The sequence below is a fragment of the Mesoplodon mirus genome (genome assembly GCF_964341445.2).
Source record: "Mesoplodon mirus genome assembly, chromosome: 5".
Classification (NCBI taxonomy): Eukaryota; Metazoa; Chordata; class Mammalia; order Artiodactyla; family Ziphiidae; genus Mesoplodon; species Mesoplodon mirus.
This window is the reverse complement of record NC_138980.1, coordinates 130,889,755-130,912,957: the sequence shown is the minus strand read 5'-3', so window position 1 is coordinate 130,912,957 and position 23,203 is coordinate 130,889,755. Positions and strand designations below refer to the sequence as shown.

At 38.4% G+C, this 23,203-nt stretch overlaps 1 protein-coding gene across 4 annotated transcripts in view; it reads left to right on the top strand.

Annotated features, from left to right (window-relative positions):
* MAST4 (microtubule associated serine/threonine kinase family member 4) overlaps nt 1–23,203 on the top strand; it is a gene marked incomplete at its 5' end in the record, with an annotated part of 585,767 nt that overhangs the window by 348,019 nt on the left and 214,545 nt on the right. The gene's annotated exons all lie outside the window — the stretch shown is intronic.

The following is a 23,203-nucleotide window of genomic DNA, read 5'->3' as shown; positions in this document are numbered from 1 at the left end:
CTGCATTGGAAGGCAAAGTCGTAACCACTGGACCCCCAGGGAAGTCCCTTGTTGTCTTTTTGATAATAGCCATTCTGACAGCTGTGAGGTAATATCTCATTGTAGATTGCTTTGCATTCCCCTGATGATTAGTGATGGCGAGCATATTTTTAAGTGCCTGTTAGCCATCTGTATGTCTTATTTGGAAAATGTTGATTAAAGTCTTCTGCCCAGTTTTTAATCTGATTGTTTGGGGCTTTTTTGATGTTGAGTTTTATGAATTCTTTATATATTTTTGGATATTAACCCCTTATTCATATATTGTTTGCAAATGTTGTCTCCCATTCAGTAGGCAGCCTTTTTGTTTTGCTGATGGTTTCCTTTGCTGTGCAAAAGCTTTTTAGTTTGAGTAGTTCCATTTGTTTACTTTTGCTTTTGTTTCCCTTGCCTGAGGAGACATGTTCAAAAATATATTGCTAAGACCCATGTCAAAAAGCATACTGCCTGTGTTTTCTTTTAGCAGTTTTATGGTTTCAGGTCTTGCATTTAATTATTTAATCCATTTTGAGTTTATTTTTTTATATGGTGTTAGAAAGCAGTCCAGTTTGCTTCTTTTGCATGCAGCTGTCCAGTTTTCCCAACACTGTTTATTAAAGAGGCTGTCTTTTCTCCATTGTATATTCTTGCCTCCTTTGTTGTAGATTAATTGACCGCATAAGTAGGTTCATCCTGGGCTGTCTCTTCTTTATGTTCTGTTGATCTATGTGTCTTTTTTTGGTGCCAGTACCATACTGCTTTAATTACTATAGCTTTGTAGTATCGTTTGAAATCAAGGCGCATGATACCTCTAGCTTTGTTCTTTCTTCAGATTGTTTTTGGCTATTCAGGGTCTTTCATGTTTCCATAAAAAAATTTAGAATTATTTTTTCTAGTTCTGTGAAAAATTCCATTGGTATTTTGATAGGGATTTCAGTGAATCTATAGATTGCCTTGGGTAGAATGGTCATTTTAACAATATTGATTCTTCCAATCTGTGAGCACAGTGTATCTTTCCATTTGTTAATGTCTTCAGTGTCTTTCATCAGTGCCTTATAGAGAAACATGAAATGAAATAATATTTGTAAAAACACCTGGAAGAGTTCCTTGTGTCTATGAAACATGATGTAGGTATGTTAAACAAATAAAATAAAATGACTTCATAACATAAGCAAATGAAAAAGTGTTTTTTCTTTTCCCCGAAATGTCTTTTTCGTAGGTAATCTTCATCTCTGAGCTCTTATGCTGCCTGTCTTTCCTTTTAGAAAGTCACAAAACTGAAGTGTTTGGGTCTTTGGTCTTATGCTCACAATCTTTAGCAATATCTTCTTTGCTACTCGGAAATACTTTCTTCCATTTCTTACTTACTCTGTCCCTTTTGCTTGGACCCTCTCTCTCCTTCTGAGTACAGTGCTTGGCATAAAGTGAAAAACATGAAAAATGTCTTTCTTTAATGAAATCTCCTCCCTTGCTTTCTTTCCCTCTAATCATTCTACCAGTGACAAATCGCAGTAGACTTTCCCTCATTGGAAGTGGAAGGATGAGAGCCCAGGCTTTTCTAAGAGAAACACACACAGAAGAGTACTCATATTATTTTAAAATACTTACTGTAATTTGTTATTCTGTAAATACTTGAGCATCTACTGTGTGTCAGGCACTGTGTGTTTGGGTGTGAAGGCATTGGGAGATGCAGTAATAGGACACACGTAGTAGCACCTTGTAAGTTTCACCAGTGCTTACTCAAATTAGCATAGCAAAATATTTCCCACTAGAAGGGATCAGGGGGACCTCAGTGCACTTTCACATGTGCTACGTCATTTATTATACTACTAGACTGTCTTTTCACTTTTGAATCTCCAATACCTAAGTGTATTGCACCAACAGGCACAAAATGTTCCTTGTCTAAATGGATTTATAATCCATTCTGTACATAGGATAACATTTTCTTCCCATTTTGCTATCCAGTTACTCCCTTCTCCCATTACTAAATAATTCTCTCCCTGCTGATTCGTTATACCTCATCATATTTAGTATATGTCCCGTAATATCTTGTTTCTTTCTGTGCTCTGTGTTTTCTTTAACCAGTACCACACTCTTTTTAGCAACTGTAGACATATATTTTCATGTTTATTCTTCTTCAGGTTTTTATGTGATAGGCTCATCTCTTCTTTTTTTTTTTTAACCTATTCATTTTGTTCTAGGTAAATGTTAGAATTGTATTTGAGGTTCACTCACCATGCCACATTTCCCTAAATGGAATATTAAAAATATACATTTCAGGGCCTCCCTGGTGGCGCAGTGGTTGAGAGTCCGCCTGCCGATGCAGGGGATACGGGTTCGTGCCCCGGTCTGGGAGGATCCCATATGCCGCGGAGCGGCTGGGCCCGTGAGCCATGGCCGCTGGGCCTGCGCGTCCGGAGCCTGTGCTCCGCAACGGGGGAGGCCACAGCAGTGAGAGGCCCGCATACCGCAAAAAGAAGAAAAAAAATATATATATATACATTTCATTCAGAGGGACGTGTCATCTTATGGTATCTTTTTTTTTCAGTCTAGAAATGTTTATTATACTCAGCTTAACCATACTGATAATAGCTTCTTTTTGTAAAGTGTTTTTTTTTCCTTTTTCTTACAGATCACAATTTTCTCATTAAGATACCTTGAAGTATTTTTAACTTTTTTTATATATAAATAGAATTTTAAAAATCATGTTTCGTTTTCATTATTGGTAACAAAAGGGTTAGATTTTATATATTTATATGGGATCTGTCCAGGCTACTTAACTCTTTTATTAACTCTGATAGGTTTTCAATTGATTCTGTTTGGCTTTCTTGACATAAAATTACATCATGTACAAATAACAGTTTTTATTCTTCAGTATCTTTATCTCTTTTTTAACTGTCGTATCACATTGAACCCTATTCTCAAGTAAGCATTACATAACAATCATGGTAGATGGTTTGCTCCTGGAATGCTTCTAGTGCCTTGTGAAGTGAAAGACTGTTAGTGCAAAATACACTCTCTAGTGTAAGAAATACTACAATTAAAAGGGACATAAAACTGAACATTTTTCTTATGTTACATAGTAATTTTGTCACATAGTGTTCTGTTCATATTTAATGAAGAATTGCTTGCCATCCAGAAAGAGAAATATCTTCAAGAAATGAGTAAATTGCCTGAATTTAGTGGACTGATCCCTTTTAATCAGAAGAACTCTTTCTTGATTGGTTCTACAGTGAGGATGCTAATTTCTATGCTCTAGTCATGAGTTTAGAGAGGAATTGGGTCAAAACCCACCAAACCATCAGGTGAATGCCCTAGAGGGCCTGCACTGTAGGAACAGAGGCCAGTCAGAAGTAGGCTAAATCATTCCAAAAGTGCAATAACCTTGAATCAGCTCAGGCTATGATTGGATTAAATGTGATTCATTCTCTGTCTAGAAGAGGAAGAGTAACCCTTTTTGGTAGAAGATGACGTTATTTAGAGCATATGTTCTGAAGGTGGGTAATATCTCTCCCAAGAGGGTAAACCTTGGTTCTTAAGTGGTGAAAAAATATTGACTATTACAGTGGTTTCTGTTTTTTAAAGGTCACAACACATAAAGAGATATACAGTATATCTGTGTTATTAAAATGCTGTGGGTGGGATGGAGGAAACACTAACCTAGATTGTTCAGGTTTTTTTTTACACAACACCTGATAATCAAAAGTTATAAGTATCCTAGGCTTCCCTGGTGGCACATTGGTTGAGAGTCCGCCTGCCGATGCAGAGGACACGGGTTCGTGCCCCGGTCCGGGAGGATCCCACATGCCGCAGAGCGGCTAGGCCTGTAAGCCATGGCCACTGAGCCTGCACGTCCGGAGCCTGTGCTCCTCAATGGGAGAGGCCACAACAGTGAGAGGCCCGCATACCGCAAAAAAAAAAAAAGCTATAAGTATCCTAAGAGACAAGTCCATATGACCAAAATACATGAGAAAAGAAAGAGAACATAATTTATAATTGGAATTTTGCCCCAAAGATTGAATAGAATGTAGGGACTTAAAAATAACATGACTAATATGTTAAAAAAAAAAGAAAGAAAGAATTGGAAAGTTTCACAAGGAATTGAAATTTGTGGAAAAAGAGGCAAATAGAAAATTTTATGACTGAAAAATACAGTGTCTGAAATTAAGAACTTTTTGAATAGGTTTAATAGCAGATTAGACACAGCAGAAGACAGTATTCATAAATTAGAAGACAGGTTAATAGAAAATATCCAAACTGAACCAGAGAGAAGAAATAATATATGCATGTATTTCCACTAGCTAATGATTTGAAAAGAACCATATTTTTCCATATCCCTACAAGGAATAGGTATTTTAATACTGTTTATATTTTGCCACTTTATGTATAAAGTGATATTTCATTGTTACTTTAATTTGCATTTCACTAACAAAACATTTTATGTTTTATTTTCCTGTTTAGGTATTATTTTCTGAGAAATATTTATTCATATATTTACCATTATGTCTCTAGGAGCGTATACTTGTCTTATCAATTTGTACATTTTCTTGTATATGAGATATAACCTTATGTTGTCTCCATTATAAGCATTTTCTAGATCTATATGTAAAATAGTTGATTAATATGCTATTTTAATTTTCAGCAAAAAAATCTGGATTTGTATACTGACAATTATACTGGAAGTGTATATAAAATGATACAAATTAACTTTAAGTGAAGTAAGTCAGACAGAGAAAGACAAATATCATATGATATCACATATATGTGGAATCTAAAAATATGATACAAATGAACTTATTTACAAAACAGAAATAGACTCACAGACATAGGAAACACTCTTATGGTTACCAAAGAGGATAGTGGAGGGTGGGGGAGGGATAAATTAGGAGTTTGAGATTAATTTATACACACTACTATATATAAAATAGGTAAACAACAAGGACGTACTGTATAGCACAGGGAACTATACTCAATATCTTTTTTTTTTTTTTAGGCAAGAAGTAGATTTATTAATATAGGATGCTTGCGAGGGATACGAGCAGCAGGCGAGGGGCCCTACCCCCAGAACTAAGTGAGAAAGCAGGTTTTTTTAGGGAGACACACTCCACAGACAGAGGGCAGGCAGTCTCGGAAGGCGAGAGGCCCTGAAATACAGGGTGGTTAGTTTGTATGGGCTGGGTAATTCCATAGGCTAACAAGTGGGAGGATTATTTCCACTATTTTGGAGAAGGGGTGGGGATTTCCAGGAGTATCTTGTAATAACCTATAATGGAAAAGAATCTGAAAAAGAATATATATACATATATGTATATGTATATATCTGAATCACTTTGCTATACACTGGAAACTAACATGACATTGTAAATCAACTGTACTTTAATAAAAAAAAATTAGCTTTCACAATTGATTCTAAGTTACATTGATAAGAACAGAGTAATTATTTTCTATATTCCAGACTGTCACATATACAAGTTTGTGTGTGCACATATTTCATAATTACGCTTGTAATTTAGCTTGTATGACAAAAGCTGTTGGAGATAACTTTACGTTCTCAGTTAACTTTCTTAATGATTTTCTTTTTGGTCTTGGATTAATTATGTCATTTTACTTTATGTTTAGAAATTAATATAACTATTGTCTAATTTTCACATTACACATTTATTTAGGTATAATTAAATAGCTAGTAGCTTACATGCGGTTCAAGGTAACACTCTGTTACTGATACCAACATGAAAGCGTGTCTCTGTGTGAAGGTGGGAGGGTGCACGTATGCTGCTCCCTTGTAGATCCAGAATTGTTGGATTATTGGCTTACATACATACAAAAATTTTCCATTGATTTCTCTCTGTCATGGTAAAGTAGCCATGATAGATGTCATACCTCAAATGTTTCATTAAGGGTAATTCTGTCATGAAAGATAGTTCATCTGAGGATTTCTTGCTTATTTTGGCTTTGAAGACTGGCCATCCCAGTTCTACCACTTACCACCCCACTTAACCTTAGACAAGTTAAATAACCTTTCTAGGTCTTAATTTCATTACCAGTGAAATGAGGTTGATGATAGTATCACCTCATAGAATTAAATGTGATAACTCATGTCAAGTGCTCACCCAGAGCAAGCACTTATGAATAGAAACTGTAGTTAGCATTTCTGGTAAAACCTGCCTGTTCACATTTTGGTTGAAATACAGAGGTCAGACTCTGAGATTAAAGAGTATTTAAAGATTCTTCCCTGTGTTCTAAAGTTGTTACTGCTTTTAAACAGTGAGCAGTGACTGCAGGGAAGTTTCACGTGCCCAAATAGATCTTGATGTCATTATCTCATGGAAGCTGTAGCACAGCAGCTGAAATATATTTACCTAAAATTAAGATAGTAACAAATTCCAAGAGGCATATTTGTTTAACAGCGTTGCATGGTGAAATCACTTTGTCAAATTCTGTCTTTAAGCCAAAATTACTGCTAATAGTACTTAAGACTTTTTAGTATTTATTTGAATGTTTCCATTCTTTCTCCTGGACTGCCAAGCTATCAATTACAATAAGGAGAGCTGCGTGCTTACAGAACACTGCTGTCTTTTCCTTATAGTAGCATTCTGAAATATTTGGAGGCTCTGCTGAACACATATGCTTTTCTTCTTTTTTTAAAGAATCAAAGTTAGAGCATGAAGAATGGTAGAAATTTCAAAATGATTCTGAAGTAGCAAAGATATGCTTTGCATTCACTGGTCTTCTCTGATAAGTCAGTTTCAGTTTTCAAGGAACCCCAAGGGTGCTGGTGACATTAACATTACATATCTTACATAAATGTTGAGTTTTTTTTAAGGTACAGGTAACCCTCTTCTCACTTTCTGCTCTGTGGATGAGTATGATTCCTTTTTTAAAGCATTATGGGGTATTTTCTGATTTTGCTATTAAAAAAAAGTTTGCAATTTATATTTTATTCTGAATGGTTTTGGTGCAGTTAATTGCTTTTTCCATTGCCATGTATGTTATGTTGCATCTATTTCTAAAATAATGGGTTAGTTTTCCCATTAATAGAGAATATTGGTTCTGAATGACCTATATGATAAGCAGTAACCTTATTTTGTATAGTTGTTTTAAAGGTTACAATCACCTACCCATTGGTTGCTCTGAGAGTTTTTAAAATAAAAATCTTCAAAGCCATCTTTGGATTATATCCTTTTACTAGTTAAAAGATTTCTATCACGATAAACCTTTAAGTTGGTGGTAATTTGGCTTTAATTTGAAACTTTATTTTAGAGTAATAGAAGACACTGGAACTTCTTTCTAAATAAAACTGTTTCTTTACAAGAGACAACATTTGTAAAGCACCTATGAGAGTGTCTGGCCCAATACATCTCAAATCTCTCCCCTCCCTCTATCTTTTTCTTTGTGGTATGTATATACTATGTTACTTCTGATGCCTCTTTTCCCAGTAGTTATAGACACATGAATTTATAGCTGTGTTCTGGACCAGTTTTCTATTGCTGTGTAACTAATTACCATAAGCTTAATGGCTTAAAACAACACCCGTTTATCATCTCCTAGTTCTGGACATCAGAAGTCTGGGCAGGGCTCAGCTCTGTTCTCTTCCCAGCTCACATGGTCAGCAGAATTCAGCTCCTTACAATTGCTGAGTTCACAGTATCTTCCACCTTCTTTGGTCCAGTGAAGCCATTCTCTGATGCTTCACCTTCTTGAAGTATTTGCCTGATTAGGTCAGGCCCAGACAAGATAATTTCCTTTTGATTAACTCAGCACCAGCTGATGAGTAATCAAGTCATTGGTGTGATATTCCATCATCTTGACAGGTCTGGCCACAGTGGACGGAGCCCTGGGGAGTATACATGAGTGTAAGTTATTGGGGTCTTCTTAGAATTCTGCCTGTCATGTCCTGGGCTTTTAAACTTTTTCTCTGAGGAAAGAAATACATGAACATGACTACTTCCTGGTGGCGAGGTAGTGTTATGACCTCCATTTTACAAACGAGTGAAACTTAGACTCAGAAAAAAAATCACTGGCTCAAGGTCTCACTGACTTAAAGGGCCAAACAAAAATCCTTAGAGGCAGAATCTCCAATTGCGGGAGAGCCTCATTTTTAGTTGCTTTTTCTTAAACAGACACAGGTTTTCAAATGAGCTCTTTTTGAACAGTTCATGTTCTGTTGCTTGTTTGAGACCTCTGAACTCATTTCCCCAGGGAAGCTATACCAGAAATGATGGGTGAGTTCCCAGGCTGCCCAACAGAATCCAACTGAACACATACTCTCAGGCAAATTGTCCAAGTAGTCCAGAACCCCTCAGGTCCTAATCCCTGAGCCCCATGGAGACCATCAAAGGTCCTGGCACTGTGCAGCTGGTGTGGCTGCCTTGTGTGATGGAAGTTGCCGAGGCCCGGGCCACTCAGGGAGGGCAGGAGGAGATGCTGCCCTCAGCTATCTTTGTGCCTGCTGGCAGGTAGATGGGGACAACAGTAATATCTGCTTCTGTTGTCATGGAAGAAGCTTCCAGCATTGAGTATTGGGATCATATTTAGTTTATCAATTAGGTAATTATGTTATACTCTATATACAGAATCTTGTCAGTTGAATTATCTTGTGTACAGAATCATTTGGCAAGTGATGTCAGGTTTTTAAATGGGGCCATTAAATTTGTGCCGTAGCTTGTGTGTGAAACTATTCGACAATCATTTCTACTCTTCACTTTTCTGTAACCATATTCTTTTGGATATATATTTTAAAAATGGCTTAGAAAGCTTATATCAAGCTAATATCTACATGTTAGCTAGAATCGTTTCAGAATAGCACAGCCTCTCTTTCTCTCTCCTTCCCATCTTGAGTTCTATCACGTTCTTCCTGTCTTTAAAACGTGCTTGAGGAAAGAGAGAGAAACGTGAATGATTCCCAGGGAATCCCCACAGACAGAAGGAACCACTGTCAGGCTGAAATTATTGAAGAGAACCGAGGTGGTGCCCATGACCGTAATACAGGGGGAACTGTGTCGGTGAAGGTCAGATGGAAGGTGACTGAGAAGAGAAGTGAGAGGAAGGAATATCTGTTTTTATTTTTCTTTAACTCCTTTTGTTGCTTTGCCTTCAGTTTTATAGCTCAGTGTCATGCTTTGTGACTTTGAGGAGATTATTGAACTTTATGGATCTCAGGAACAAAGTACTGATGTTTGCCTACATTTAAACTTTTTTTTTTTAATCCTAAATTTTACTTTCTTTTCATTCACTGCCTCAGGTAAAATAAATAAATAAATGAATTCTATTCCCTTTTGATCTTCATTTCAGGTTATTCAAAATGTATGGCTGACAGCCTTCAAAGGAATAATACAGGCCTTGGATGTTTTATTCAGTGTATTGCTGCTCTGCCCTTTGCTGCAGCTATTCAAATTGCTACCAAAGTGCCTGAAAGGTTGTCATGGATTTTGCCAGCAGTAAATGACAAGTCGTAATGTATACGGCAAATGTTGTAGGTGTACCATCGCAGCCCCTAACTCATGGAAGTTTGTTTGTTTCCCATGTAATACTCAAAGTTCAGTCTAAATTCTTTGTCAGATAAATTTGGGTCTTATCTCACATGCAATGTGTGGAGTAAAAATAATTTAGAATGCAATCACAAGTGGGAAACAAGTAACTTTTTAAAAGCGCATAGTAACTTTGTAAACAGATTTTTTTGTTGTTTTTGGGGGGTTTTTTTTGTTTGTTTGTTTGTGTTATTTTTTAGTACGCGGGCCTCTCACTGTTGTGGCCTCTCCCGTTGTGGAGCACAGGCTCCGGACGCGCAGGCTCAGTGGCCATGGCTCACGGGCCCAGCCGCTCCACGGCATGTGGGATCTTCCCGGACTGGGGCACGAACCCGTGTCCCCTGCATCGGCAGGCGGACTCTCAACCACTGCGCCACCAGGGAAGCCCAAACAGACTGTTTTTAACAGTTCTGTGCCCTTGGGACAAATGACATTCCCTTTTTATACCCTCTCCCTTTAAGGTGTCTACTTCCTTTTGCATTGGCTGCAGTGAAATCTTTCGAAGATCATTAACTTAGTGCCCCCTAATGAAATGTAAATAAAATGAATGATTACAGCTTGATTATGGGTCCAGTATTTATGAGGCTCCTGGTAACTTGCTGCATAAATTTAAGTATGTGAGTAAATTCTCTTAGGGACCGTCAATGTGAGAGTATTTTATTTTTCTTTCCTATTTTTTATGATGTACTAATTCTTTTCACCTCTGAATTCTTTATTGTTGTTTCTGCCTTAGAAGAAGTAGGACCCTGGAAAACGGACATATTTTTTTTCTGGATGACTTTTATGGTCCCTGTAGGGTTTGGACCAGACGTGAGTTTCAGTGTGATCCTGACCTGTCAAAGGAACCTTAAAATAAAGGAACACAGCTTTTTTTTTTAAATTCCTATACCGTATCCATCTCCACACGAGGAAAAAAATGTATGAACATTTCTTTCTTCTGCATTTTCTCATAAAGCACATCAAATTTCAGTCTATACTTTTATGGAAATCATGAGGGAATGGGTTAACATTGCTTTCTGATTACTTAGGGATTTCAAGTATTTTAAGTTTTCCACTTTGCCATCTAGATATTGGAAGCCAACCTCCCGCTCACTTTATTCTCAATACCAATTTCACTGCAGTCTTTTCTTTCTAGAAGAATTATTATAGTGAAATTTCCATAGGACGGTCTCTTCCCTGCTGTAATGCTTATCCATCCTTCAAAGCATTTTCTCTGGCAGGAGACAGAATAACCCTTAAAGCTTGTACCAACCAGGCTCAGGTCCCACAGGAAAGGAAAGTTGAATTTTAATTTGGATTTGAGATCATTTGAGATCATCAGACATTTTGTGTCTTAATGTTGGTTCTCAAGAATTTGATTCTTTTAGAGGCAACAGCCTATGATGTGAGGAGGAAGCTTGGGACTGAACTTGGTAAAGATACATTAACATTTATTTAATTATCTTGTGCTATCTGGAGACTTTTTAAAAAAAATTCCTCTCCCATGCAAAATATGAAGGAAAATAAGAGTATCTAAATGACAGGCTTCTCATATGAAGTGACTGTCCCTCTCATCCACAAGGCAGATGTCACAGGTCCCATCCATTCTGAATCCCACATTTGTAAAGAAGGGGGTGGGGTGATGAAGAGGACTGGTGGCTTATAGGACTTAAACCTGCTCAAAGACTGAGCTCCCAAGTTGGCTGAGCGGATAGAAAAGGAAAGGGGAAGGCGAAAACCCATGTCATTTTCTGATTTGGATTATTTGTCCTGGAACCAAAGACTGAGTTCTGTTAGAATGTGGGCATGATAAGAGAGATGTATAATCTGATTCCAAGTTTTAGGTTATCTGGGAGGGGGTAAGGCATTGCTGATATTCACATAAAAACTGTGTCATGTCATCAGAGATTCCTCTTGAGTGGTTCTCTGCTGTTTGGCATGACAGAATTATCAAAATTTGTGGCCTTACACTTCTCCTTTCTCACCCTCTGATACTCAGAGCCTTTTTGTTGGCTCTGCCCATCTCTGCTGCTGGTCCAGGGCCAGCCACCTCAGCCCCTCTCTCTCCAGGTAGCTCTCCAGTGCACTTTGCAAGCTATATGGCTATTATTGCTGTTCACAGATGATGCCATCTGTATCAATGGCTTGCATGGACTTGAATAAAACATGGCACGCTGGACTTCTCAAGATAACCCAGAGTGATTCTGATTTCTCTAGTCAAGAATGGTAACTAAGGGCTTCCCTGGTGGCGCAGTGGTTGAGAGTCCACCTGCCGATGCAGGGGACACGGGTTCGTGCCCCGGTCTGGGAAGATCCCACGTGCCGCGGAGCGGCTGGGCCCGTGAGCCATGGCCGCTGGGCCTGCACGTCCGGAGCCTGTGCTCCACAATGGGAGAGGCCACAACGGTGAGAGGCCCGCGTACCGCAAAAAAAAAAAAGAATGGTAACTAAGCCTTCTAGAAATAATCTCTAGAAGTTGAATTTGATGCCTTCACCCCTGTGGCTATACTTCTAGTTATCTTTGTTAACTGTTCTTTGTCAAATACTTATTGAGTGCCTTCTATGTGTGAGCACTGTGCTAAATAAACATGTAGTATAAAATGGTGAACAGAAAAGGCATGACCCCTGCCCTTATGGGGTTTATATTACTATATATTAATTAAAATTTACCCTGTTTGTGATAAGTGCTCCAGAGGAAAAGAGCAGAATGTTCTAGGTGAAGATAATTATAGGTCTAATTTAGATCCGTAGGTCAGGGGAGACCCCTTTGAGCAAGTGACATTTAAGTTGAGGTAAATATTTTAATTTAGTAAAGTAGAAGAAAGGCATTTTTTGTAAGATAAATTTGAGTTGTTTTATCATAGGGTTCTTAAAGCAGTTGAAGTCATAGATCCTTCATATATATATAATCTTACAGTGCTAACTAAGTATTAAACTTTAGATGTTACAAAAAACCCTGAAAAAGTAAAAAAATTCAAAAGGTATAAAATGTTTATAAATAATAATCCATATTAAGGGGAAGAATATTGGGGACAAAGAATAAATATTATGGTAAAATGGTTGAATATGGAAATAATGAGGGTTGTGAATGAAGATAATTGCTTACTTTGGCAACAGGAAAGGTCTGAGTTCAGACAACAAATTTGAGTAACTACGATGTGTCAGAGTGTGTACTAGGAGATAAGATGCCGTGTCAGCCGCCACAAGTGTGCCATTTAGTTCAGAAACAGATGATGTCCTTCAGTAATCCTAAAAACCAAAAATGTTCAGTACACTGGTCTAAGAGGCACTTGCTTTTGGGGAGGGAGCAGATGTTTTAACATAATGTTGTCAATATTAGGTCAAGAAAATAAAAGTAAAGTAAAGTTAATTAGGCTTTAAATGGATCTCTGTTGAATGTTATATGCTATAAATGTAGACTATGTCTTCCCACTGCACTTTGCAATACTTTTTTTTTTATTTTTTGCTTTATAACAAATTTAATCAGTTATACGTATACATATGTTCCCATATCCCCTCCCTTTTGCGTCTCCCTCCCACCCTCCCTATCCCACCCCTCCAGGCGGTCACAAAGCACCGAGCTGATCTCCCTTGCACTTTGCAATACTTAAGGAACATTCATCAAATTGATCCTTCATTAGGCTACAGAAAGCAATCTCAATAAATTATCCAAAGCAGACTATTACGGGTTCTCTTCTCTTCCTAGCTGGGTGACCTTGGACAAGTTAATTACCACTTCTCTGCCTCCTTTCCTCATTTGTAAAATGGGGTAAGAATGCCTATAGGTTCAAGTATATGAAATTGACACAAATGCTACAAGTTAGATACCTTTATAGTATAGTACTAGAAATTAACAAGATTTTTCAAAAATTTTGGGAATGTTCTCCTAAATGAAATTTGACTAAAAGAAAAACATAACAATTATAATTAGAAATTCTTTAAAGGATAATAATGATCAACCAAAATATTACAAATTTTAAAATTCAAGTTCTGCTCAGGAGAAAATAGTTTAAAATGTGTTTTTCAGCATATAGAAAGCGTTTTGTGTTTTCAGGTGACCCATCTCCATGTTGCAAAATTCATTGATCTTTGATTTTATAAGATGCTTATTTCAGCAATTCCTGGTGTCCTGAAAAGGTCCTATATTTGCATCGAAAGACTGTAATTTTCAACGGAAGAAATGGGAATTGGAGAAGGATTTTCAGATTATAAAAAAGGGATATTTGTATTTCAGACTGCATTCTCTTTTTGGTTTTCTTCTTTGGATTCATGATGCCACCTAGGCCCAGCTTATTTGTACTTGGGGGACAACTCTTACAAGCTAAAAAAAAAAAAAAAAAGTTGACTGTGAGGGAGATGAGATAGGATACACTCTTCTAAAAAAACTTTTAAAAATACACATTGGGCCTCCCTGGTGGTGCAGTGGTTGAGAGTCCGCCTGCTGATGCAGGGGATACGGGTTCGTGCCCCGGTCCGGGAGGATCCCATATGCCGCGGAGCGGCTGGGCCCGTGAGCCATGGCCGCTGAGCCTGCGCGTCCGGAGCCTGTGCTCCGCAACGGGAGAGGCCACAACAGTGAGAGGCCCACGTACCGCAAAAAAAAAAAAAAAAAAAAAATACGCATTGATGAAGATGGAAAATACAACATTAACAACATGTAGTTGTCTTTGTGTTGCTTGGCTAATTGAAATAGACAGGCATGAGCCCTCATTTTCTCTTTTGCTCAGACAAGATGCTTGAAGTCCGAGCAGATATGACCACAAAGCCAACATTAGTCTTTCCAGACTTTAATTTCACCTTTTGTATTGTTTTGTAGAACTTGGAATATCAGGGTTGAAATCAATATAAAGTCTGTTGTTAAGGCAAACAAGTTTGGGCTAACTTGTGCTTCTTTCTCCCGCTTCCTCCCCCAGAATATAGCCAATGAAACCTTTTCCATAAAATCCTATTTTTAAGCCAAGTAAACATTTTATATTAAAACTAGGAAATACTGATTTTCTTTATTATTTCCAGGAAGGTGCACATAATAGTTATTCAGTAAATGAATGTTCACTGAAGGAATGGCAGCTATCAAACATGGAATATAAAGAAAAGGCATTTGTTTTTTCATTGCTCTGCTGGTCTCCATCGAGTGCATTGCACCTAGTCATGTAATTTTGGTGTTTTTGTTACTATGACTTCAAACAGCAGGGCAGCACACACATATGGGTCATCTGTTATGGGTTGTCAGATCATTATCGCATTTCCTAATAACTAAATGATATGCTTGACTTGGAATTATGCAAGATATGTTGGGGCCAGAAATTTCAGAAAGATGAGCATTTTTAAAAGAAGGCTATAGATCTTCAGTGATGATGCAAACATTTGTGCCTCTTCATTACACATTGTCTTCCCCAGGTTTCAAAACCTGGTGTGTCCATACATGTTGATGATGACATTTCCCTAAAAGAGCTTAACTACTGCATATGGCCCTTTATGTTTAAAATTCACTGATGATCTTCTGAATTTTTCCTTCTTTCTTTTAACTGGTTTGAATTTACCATTCTCCCCCTCTTATTTAAAAGATAATGTTTTTCTTTCATTTGTCAATCTTCACGTTACCATTTTAGGTCTCTTTAGATGTTGCATCTATTATTTATAAAAATTTTCACATAGCTTCAACTGTGGAAAATGCCTTAATTGTGTAATTCACAGTGCGAAAAAAATTTTAAATATATTAAAAAATTAGACATCATTAGGATAACCTATTGAAGAGGGCCTTTCTCTAATGAGGAACTCTGCTAATGTGGGTTGAGCTCTTGAAAGATGATGGTGTGGCTGTTAATGGGTCAGCAGTTAACAAAAATAGAAAATAGTAAGGATGGTGCTATATAGTCTTTGACCCTGATAATATATCCAAACAGGAGATAACTGTGGTGTTGCTGAGTGTGGAGATAGAAGAGGTCTGTTATCAGTTGTCACCTCTAGAAAATGCTTTGTAGTTTGTGAAGCTTTTTCCCAAGCCCTGTATCATTTAATTTAATTTTTGTTTGTTGGCCATTTTTGACAGTTTACCTGTCCAAAAATAGAGTTTACTAGCTTACCTTTTGGGTTACGTATCCAGAATATATCTGATTTCATGCAATATGTTTTCCAAAATGCTACTGAAAATCAATTTTTGGTGAATTAAGTATGTTGAATATCTTACCTAGAAAAATGCTCCTGGAATCATTTTGTCAAGTAAATGTCAATGCTTATACTTTATGATCTGGAAAAGTGTAGTGTACTTTAATAAAAAGAACAAAGTGGTTGGAGTCAGAAAAATCTGACTTACTAACTATATAATGCTGAGTGAATAATTAATTATTTTGGTCCCAGATACCCCCATAAAATTTGCCCCTTTACTTTAGCATTCTGTATTTTCTCAATATTTGGGTTTGTATTTTCCTGTGGATTTGTCCCTTTATTCCATTTTCTAGTTTTCTATTTTCTTTGGTTCTGACCTAATGTACTTGTACCTTTGTGTATGTGTGTGTACTTTTGCTTTTTTACTTTGCTTCATGTATTAATTTAACAAATAGTGAGTAGTGTATGTGTGTATTCTTACATGTTGCCCCAAATCCTGCATGGAATGATGTAGAGCATAAATAAGTTTTTAACAAGAGGGAGTATATTTGAGAAGCATGTGAGAAAGCTGTAAAACCTCTAAAATAGATTCTTTGCTTTTATGAGAAATGCAGCTTGAGACTTAGAGGAATCCCCAGATTCACAAGTTTGAGGAATTTTCACAAACTGTGTATATAGATATAACCAGCGCTTAGGTCAAGAAACAGAACATTATTTGTCCCTCAGGAGCCCCCTTCATACTTCCTGTCACTACCTCCATAACTGCTATCTTGACTTCTAAAAGTATAGATTGGTTTGGCCTGATTTTGAACTTCCTATAAGTAGAGTCATAGGATAGGTATACATTTTTTTTTCTTTTCTTTTCTTTTTTTAATTGTAAAATACACATAACAAAATTTACCATGTTTTTAAGTGTACTGTCCTGTGGCATTAAGTGCCTTCACATTGCTGTGCAACTATCACCACCTTCCCTCCCCAGAACCTTTTCATCTTTCCAGACTGAAATTCCATACCCATTAAACACTAACTCCCCATTCTCCCCTCCCCCAAGCCCTGGCAACCACCATTCTCCTTTCTGTCTCTAGGAATCTGACTATTCTAGGTACCTCATATAAGTGGAATTATATAATATTTATCCTTTTGAGGCTGGCTTATGTCACTTAACATACCTTCAAGGTTCACCCATGTTACAGCATATGTCAAAATGTCCTTCCCTTTTCAGGCTGAGTAACATTCCATTTCATGTGTATATCATATTTGGTTTATCTGTTCATCCATCGATAGACACCTCCATCTTTCTGTTGCAGACTGGTCTGTGTGCTCTGTAGGTCTGCTGCATGGCTGTTTTCTTGGGATTTCCTTTTACCATCACTATGCTCATCCTGGTAATTCCCTTCACTTCTCTCCATGCACTGTCCTTGCCTTGATCTTATGCATTTCCCTTAAATGGTTTACTTCATTGTTTAGCGTATCCCCCAGTACTTTCTTGAGAAAAGGTGTACCAGTGGTTAATTTGGTACCTTATATGTCTTAAGCTATCTTTAGCAAACTATGTAGATGATGGTGATAAGCCTTCTCTGTCGAGAAAGGATCTCATTTTGTTTGGGGAAGGAAGAGAAACAGGAGAGAGCAGGAGACAGGGAGGGGAGAAAGAGTAGAAGATGCTTCTGCCCTGATCTTTCCTCATCTTGCCCCCCTAGGAGGGGCCCTATCCTAGTCATCTTGCTTCTCTAAGGTCTTGCCCATAGGAAGCAGTTGAGATATGTCCTTCAATGAATGAACACACATGGACAGCCTTATGATACCTGCTTTATGAAGTGTTGGACAATCCTTAGAGGTCATTAACTGGCTTCTCAAAAAGGCCTGCTTGAACAACCAATACCCATTATTAAAGATATCACTAAAATCGAAACCTGGTTCTTTATCTCCATGGCAGATAGAACATAAAACTGATTCTTCCTTTAACTTTTATTCTATCCTTCTTCCTGTTTTGCTAAATGATAAAATCCTTAAGAATCAAACTTTTATATGATTCATCCTTACATCCCACACCATACCATGCATTACATAAATGCTTAACAAATGTTTGTTGTGTTACTACAATTAGACACATGACTTTCTTTAAGGCCATTAAATGAGCCAGCCTGTCCCAGCTTCAGAGACTTTGCAATGGCTGTTCCCTCTGTCTGTGGTACTTTTTTCCCGACTCTTCATGAGCTGCTTCCTTTTCATTCTGCAAATGAAGCTTGCACATCATTGAGTCCTCCTGGTCCCGATCTAAAAGCACTGTCTACTCCCTGAGTCACTGATTGTCATATCACCTGTGGTGGCCCCTACACAATACCTGTCCTTATCAGAAATGATCTTAGTTCTGTCTTTATTTAGTTTCCCCAACTCCAATGGACTCCACAGATGGATCTTTCCATCTCATTCACTGCTGTATCTCTCATACCTAGAACAGGGACTGCTAAATAAAATTTTGTTTTTATTAAAAAAAATTTTTTTTGTAGTTGATTTGCAATGTTTCAGGTATACAGTAAAATGATTATGAATTATATCAGCTATTGAGAGAGTGAAAATGTTAATAATATGGTCTAACTATTATCGAGTTATGTGAGTTGTAAAAGAAGAGAGCAGACACGCACACACACACACATACACATCTTTTTTGAACGTTTTCCTCAACCATGCTCACCTTTTAAGAATATATAAATAATTGAACATTCAGGCAGGGTGATACTCATTTTCACTCTTGCCTTAAGGTTTTGTATCTTTCTTGAATCTAGAGAGACAAAATATCAGAAAATATAGGATTGGGGACATCTGCCCCTTGAATTTCATCTAAGAAGTCAAACCCTTATGTGTAAATCCTGTCTGCCTATGTACCTCAGGTCATGGTACCCAGCCAGACGTGTTAGACACCCTTTTATCCATGGCCTTGGAATCACGGTAGAGCTCATTTGGCTGTAGTTTGGGATGTCTTGCTTTGCAGATTTCCGTATCTAGGTTACTGCTTGGGTGTGGCCTGGAGACCCTGGTAATTAGGTTTCTGTGATTACAGATACTTCTGGGGCTCTGGTTGTAAAAAGCCCTTCCCCCTGAAAACAGGGCAGAGCCCTTCCCCCTGAAAACAGGCCAGAACATTGCCTACGCTTAGGTTAGTAATATTGCTGAGAGAGGAAATATCAACTGAGAAGTGAAACAATAAGATTGCTCTTTTTTTCTTTTCCCCTAAGCTGAGTGCAGTGAAATGAGAACCAAAATGTTTGAAACTGGTTAATGATGCTGAGGGTCCTGCAGAAATTGACGCTTGTCTTTACAGCAGGATTCCTAGAGCAGCACCGTTTTTTTTTTTTAATAGAGGTTTTACGAATTTTCATTAGTTGTTTATAAGTTTATTTATTTTATTTATTTATTTTTGGCTGTGTTGGGTCTTCGTTGCTGCATGTGGGCTTTTTCTAGTTGTGGCAAACGGGGGCTACTCTTCATTGCTGTGGCTTCTCATTGCGGAGGCTTCTGTTGTTGCGGAGCATGGGCTCTAGGTGCATGGGCTTCAGTAGTTGTGGCTCACGGGCTCTAGAACACAGGCTCAGTAGCTGTGGCGCACAGGTTTAGTTGCTCCGCGGCACGTGGGATCTTCCAGGACCAGGGATCGAACCCGTGTCCCCTGCATTGGCAGGCGGATTCATAACCACTACGCCACCAGGGAAGTCCATAGAGCAGCACTGTTGATTTGGAATTGGGTAATTCTTCGTTGTGGGGCTGTCTCGTGCATTGCAGGGTGCTCAGCAACGTCCCTGGCCTCTGCCCAGGTGTGACAACCAAAAATGTCTCCAAACATTGCCAGCCCTAGTTGAGAACTACTACTCTAGGGAATACATAGAAGAACCCTGCCTTAAGCCATGCCACTGGATTTGTTCAAAACCCATATGTATTGCCACCATTAATGTGGCTGCGTGGTTTCCTTTCCCGTACGTAAGAAGAGAAGGCTGCTTAACTCCAGCCAGTGTGCATGTCTTCTTAGTGATGCCAAAGTAGTTTAAACCAGTGTCTTCCCCAAATACTCATCTCCCGTCAAAATGCAGCCCCCTAGTCTAGTGTGACCTTGGTTTTCTCTGCACACACATGTGAGCAGCTGGGCCTTGGTGTGTGCCTTCCAGCCAGTGGGGGCCCTTCTGGGTCTTCATGTGGTATCTGAACATGTCCTGATCTTCCAGTTTCCTGGAGGCCACTCTCTGAAGTCATGGCTCTGGCACTTAAGTTATCTAACGCTGTGGAGATCTATAATTATAAGAAAAAGGAGGGTAAGTCTCTTTGGTTGGTGGTTGCAGCAGAGGGAGGGACATTTATTCATATTTCAGCAGATAGGTATTGGATACCTGTGTGAGCCGTTCTCGGCACTGGAGATACAAACGACCCAGTTACCTTCTTGGAGCCTCCTCTCATAGGGAAAGACAGACGATCAAAAAATGAATATAAAATATGTCCAGTGATGATAAGTGCTGAGGAGAGAAAGACATTAGGATGATAAGGAAACACTAGGTGTGGGGAAGGCTTGCAATTTCACGTAGGGAGGACGTTTGGATGCCTCAGGGGAGAAGAGTTTCAGGCAGAGGAAGCAGTAAATGCAAAAGCCCTGGGGTAGGAGTGTGCTTGGTGTATGTGAAGAACAGCCAGGAGTGAGAGCGGGAGTTGTAGGGGAAGAGGCCAGGGAGGTGGGCCTGTACATGTCACATGGAGCTTTTCAGGCCTGGTAAGAACTCTTCTTCAATTTTTTATTATAGAAAATTTCGAACATGTACTAGACAGAAGAGTATAATGAACCCCCTATCTACCTATTACCCAGGCTTACTAAATAGTAACTCAGGGATAGTTTTCTTTTATATATATTATTGGGTTGGCCAAAAAGTTCAGGAAAAAAACCTGTGGAAAAACCCGAACTTTTTGACCAATGCAATATATCTTATAATCCCTCTCCAGATTGATTTGAAGCAAAGCCTAGACATGTTATTTTATCTGTGAATATTTTGGGGTGTATATCTGGAAGGTAAGGAATTAAAAATGATCCTGATCCCAATGTTATTCTTAAAAATAATTGATTGCTATTAACAAATACCCAGTGTGTGTGTATGTATTTGTGTGTTTGTGTGTATATGTCTATTATACTGATTATTTTCTAAATGTTTGATTATGTGTTTGATATCAGGACTCCAAAAAAAGTTTTTATGTTGTAATTAGTCAATATATCTCTTAAGTCTTTTTTAATGTTGAGGTTCTCTTTCCATCTTTTTTTTTTTTTTTCCCTCCTGCTTTGAAAATGTTTAAGAAATCAGATCATTTGTTCTGGCTTTCACAGTCTAGCTTTTGCTGATCGTGTTTCTGTGGTATTAACATGTTCCTTTGTCACTATATTTCCTATAAAATGATATTTTGATGTAGAGGCTTGGTTGTGTCTGGGGTGATGTGGCTTTTTTTGGTGAAACTACTTCATAGGTGTTGCATCAAGCAGCATATAATACCCAGCTGTCTCTTTGTGATGTCAGCAGTCATTGTTGGTTATGGCCGAGATCTGTTGATTGCTTAGGGTTTGAAAAATGGTGATAATCTCATTTTGTCACCCCTTCTTTGTTTACCACTTGGAATATGTCTATGAAGAGAATCATTTCCCATCTATGAGGTGGAATTTATAGGGAAAGCAGGATAAGTGCTTGCTTTTTTTCCTTTGCCAGTTTTCAAAATTAATTGGGTAGTTTTCCAGCATCCTCCAAAGGTGACCCTGGCTGGCTGGCTGGCTTCCTTCCTTCTTTTTTCCTCCCTTTCTCATCTTCTTGAACTCATGATTTCAAACTTTGGATACATTTTAATATATTGCTATTGTCAATCCTATTGATGCTCAGTTGTCCCATTTTTTTGGCCAAGTTTGCTAGATTTTTGGCTTTTATTTGGAATAAGAGGGAAGCTAGTGGAAGATTTTGAGCGGAGGAGTGATATATTGTGGAAATGATCATTTTGGAGTTTGTGTGGCCAACAAAGGGTAGGAGGGTAGCAGGGAAGAAGTAGAGAGTCCAGTTAGAAGGAAATTACAGTAATCTAGTCAGGACGTTCACTGTGATTTGGGTGGAAAGAATGGTGAGATTCTGGGTATTTTAGCAAAGAAGCTTATTTGGGGGGAAGGGTAGAATGGGGAGCAAAGATGATCCCTCTTCTTTTGTATTCCATTGTATCTTTATTATTTCTTATTGTTATGCTTTTATGCTAATTACAGATATTTGTTTACATTCTGTCTGCCTCCCTATGGTCACCAACCAATGACTGTTCCTGGTGTGGATTTGTTACCTCTAACAGGGAGGAAGGTTGGTTAGTTTTGTGAGCTCACACAGAAGGAGAAGTAACATTAACAAATGCCCCAGAGCATATTGGCAGGTTAGGATATAGAGAAAGGGTATGGGAAGATCACGTGCACCTCCTCTGGCCCACATGCACCTTTGTAGGTTTAGAAACAGGTGACCCTCTAGATAGTGCAGAGCTGAGGGTGACTTTGTGAAAATGAGAAATAATAGGGTGGAAGCAGCACAGAGCATTGGTTCAAGCTTGGCTAAGTGGGAAGCAGGCTGGATTTCAGCCCTGACTTCCCTCCCTGCCCAGCCCCCTTGTGCAGGGCACAACCTGAACAACTGCACATGGCATCCCTGCCTATGACAGCCCCTGGGACAGGAGTAAACACACCCGAATCTAATTCCGGCACTGCCACCAACTGTGTGCCCTCAGCTTCGTCATCTGTGAAAAGATGGAGTTTGGCTTCATGGCCTTTTAAATGTAACCACTTGAACACAGTTTTTTCACCACAGCTTGGCTATGCGTGGGTAGACTTGCAGTGCTTGAAAATGAGAAATCTTGCTAAAATACAATCCTAATTTGTTCTAGTATTTCTTCTCAACAAACCGGTGGTTGCCAAATTTTAAAACATTTTAAAATGCATTAGAGGAAGTGAGTCAGATACGTTCTTCATACACGACAGTGGAAGTACACTGAGTTCCAAGTTATGAATACTGTGAAAAATTGTGTTCGTTGAATAAATACAGGATGAAACTTTCAGTCTTCCAGAATATATGTTCTCCCTTTCCTTATTTGTATTTGATTGCTCGTTAACGTATGTATGTATCACTGTGACCTTCTTAAAAATCAGCTTTCCAAAATAAAAATACAAGCTCCAATCTCTTGTGTGTCCAGTTGGTACTTTCCCATTGTAGGGTTTTGCCTGTTCACACAAGTCTTTGCCTCACAGCAGAGTTCAGCTTCCCCCAAATTAAAGCAGTTAGTTTATTCCTCTTTCTGATGATTGCCATATATAGAAAAAAAATCTATTTATTTTCATTGGGCACCGATCCCCGTGTCTTTCTTGTGGAACATGACTGATTTTGTTAACTCCACCAAGGAAAGAATAAGTAGAACTTCCTCAGGGTGGCCACGTTCTATTCAGGAGCATCCCCGGGAGGTGGGGAATAGTTGAGGTTTGCTGAGATAAACTCTTTGACAAGTATGATACTGTTGCTTTGTTATTATTTTTTCCAGTCTGC